Here is a 3,254-nt window from a genome sequence, read left to right as displayed (position 1 = left end):
TTTGTTGTTTCTTTTGTATGCCCAACCACCCACACTTTTAGCTGTGGGTTTTCTCCATAAATTAGAGAGATAATCCATTTATTGGGGATCCAATATACTTAGATATGTAATATCTACTTTGCTTAATTAACTGGTCTGTTGTTTGACAAAATTTGGGGGAGATTTTTTGTTGTCCTTCTAACCATCTGTTTTGAGTATCTTTCTCAGGGCCAGGACTAGGGTGAAGCAAATGAGACATTCATCTATGGTGCAAATTTAAGGGAGACTCCAAAAAGACTCCACAGTCAAGAGAAATAATACTCAATGCAATGTTGTAAAAAATAAAGATTTATGCAAAAATTGGCAGGATGCATTTCAAAAGCTCTAAATTCTTCCTGAAATATTTGTGCTCCAAATAAAGTTGCAAAACCTAGAAAATGGTATTTAAATATGGAAATGGCCCCTTAATAAGACAATTGAAAACCATCCATAAAACGATCTTAGCTTAGTTCTAAAGGTGCTTGTGAGTATAGCAGTCTCCACATAAGTAAAAAAAAAAAAAAAAAATTAGTCTGCCAGAATTATAGAAAGTGGAAGATGTGAGTTTGTGGAATTTCTGCTCTTTCAAGGATTTTGAGGCAGAGGACCATGGATGCCACCAAGTCTGACATTCCCATGTTACAAATAAGAAAGGGATTTCCTCAAAGTTGCTTGCAGTAACCAGGACAGAATTGTACCAAATGCTCAAAATTACTGAACAGTGAAAGCAGTCTTCTGGTTTTGATTCTCCAGGAAGCAGGAAGAGTCACTTTATTTGTGCTGTGATATCTGGTTTTGTCACATATTTTACCTAAATTTTTAGAGTAAATATAACCTGCCAGAATTATGGAAGGGTATACTGGGTCACCTATATAGAATAGTCATTCTTGAATTTTAGTTTCTATATATAATAACCACCTGAAAACTTGTTAATAATGTAGAATCTTGTCTCATATACTCTTCCCTTTGTAAAATACAGTTAGTCTGAGGTAGGGGATATGGAAAAAAAATCAGCCCAGGTAACTGAGGTGGTTCATGAACCATACATAAATACTCATGTAGCAAGTAAAAAGTGTGGAGATATTTGAGAAAGATCAATAAAGTGAACAGAAGTCAGATAGGGTATTTAAATAATGCTTTTAGTGCACTAAAGTTTAATATAAAGTTACTCAGCACTGGGGTGCCTGAGTGGCTCAGTCAAGCATCTGCCTTTGGCTCAGGTCAGGATCTCAGAGTCCTGGAATACCCAATGTGGGGCTCCCTGCTCAGTGGAGAGTCTCCTTCTCCTTCTCCCTCTGCCCCCCACATCCACTCATGCCCACTCTCTCTCTCAGCTAAATAAATATTTTTTAAAAATAAGGTTATGCAGCACAACTGTGAAGATTAAGAATCTACAATGACCATATGAAAATATAGTTTGAGTGTTTCTTTCAGAGTGTTTCCTTCAAACAGAAGTTTGTAAAAGCCAGCTGCAAAAGTATAAACTGGATTGAAGTAGAAACAAAAAGTGAGTTCTTTACTCGTCCATATGCAATATGCAATATATTGATGGCTCATTTTGTTTGTTCAGCCATCTTCACAATCATCCATCTCAAAAGACCGTTATTGTGCAATCATTATTGTATACATATAAAATAAACCCTTTAGTAGAATTCAAACCTGGAGAATTTTTTTAGTTATTTTCATCTAATCATCTAGATGGCACTTTTGTAAAAAGTATTTCAGAATTTAGGAATATACTGTTAGATATGTATGTATATATGTATACATGTTATATGTATGTATGTTATATGCATATATATTTGACAGTACATCCCTGACTATGTGTATGTGTGTGTATTTATAAATACACACACACATATATACACATACAGAGATAGGCACACACATAATATATAGAATGTTAAAGCTAAATATTTCAGAGAATGAATGATTACAAGCTCTGAGATTTAGAATGTGTAAGAGTAGCAATAATATTGAGTAGCTCAGAAAACAATAAAGATAGATTTTTAAAATTCTATCACCTATTTTGACATTGAACTTTTCTAGGTTAATGGTGGGAGTTAGAGTGGATAGGAAGAGAGAGTAAAATAAAAGCAAATTTATCTTTGAATGTGCAAAAATATAATAGAGGTCAAAAGATGGCTAGGAAATGGAGAAATTAATGATAAGAGAATAATTTGGTGCAAAAAGGTGAAAACACAAGAGACAATAAGTAATCAGGAGACAAGAGAGTCCACTTTAGGCTTATAATATAAAAGAGGCTACAGGCCCACCTCTTCCAATGAATATGGATCAAAATACCTCTGTAAGAGCCCTTGAGACCAGCTGAGCAACTGCAGCAACCAGAACCCAGAACACATTCCACCAAAGGTGGTAGGATAATTCCCAGCATTTGGTACAATCATTGGTGTCCTCACCCCTAGAGAGTATACTGTGGAGACATCGAGAGGAAATGCCATGTAATCTCCTTTAGATAGGGGACAGGTGGGGGGAAGAGTAGACCAAGCACTCAACATTCTGGATTGTCTGAGGACTACTCAAGGAACTGGTTTCTGTCTTGCCTGACTCAGAGTGCTTAGGGGACCAGCTCAAAATTAGAAGCTACTGAAAACTGAGGTGAACAGCAAGCAGAGGTACATTAATACAGGCAGGCATGGGAGGAAAGGAAATGAAAATTATTCCATTTACGATAGCATCAGAAAGAATAAAATACTTAGGAATAAACCTAATTAAGGCAATGAAAGACTTGTACATTGAAATCTACAAAACTTTACTGAAAGAAATTACATAACACATGAATAAATAGAATGACATCCCATGTTCATGGATTGGAAGACTTAATATTGCTAAACTGTACATACTACGTAATCTTCAGATTAAATGCAACTTGTATCAAAATCATATCAATGACACTTTTTTTTCAGAAATATAAAAATGGGGAACCTACGTGGCTAAATCAGTTAAGCATCCAACTCTTGATTTCAGCTCAGATCTCAGTGTCATGGGATTGAGCCCCATGTCCGACTTCATGCTGGCCTTAGAGCCGTTTGGGATTCTTTCTCTTCATCTGCCCCCCACCCCCAAAAGAGAAAGAAATAGAAAGAAGTCATCCTAAAGTTCACATGGAATCTCTAGGAACTTCAAATAGACAAAATAATTTTGAAAAAGAAGAACAATGTTGGAAAACTCATACTATCTGATTTAAAACATATCATAAAGCTACAGTAATGAAA

Source organism: Canis lupus, chromosome 27, assembly GCF_003254725.2.
Source record: "Canis lupus dingo isolate Sandy chromosome 27, ASM325472v2, whole genome shotgun sequence".
NCBI lineage: Eukaryota > Metazoa > Chordata > Mammalia > Carnivora > Canidae > Canis > Canis lupus.
The sequence above is the reverse complement of the archived record's forward strand: the minus strand, read 5'-3'. Positions refer to the sequence as shown.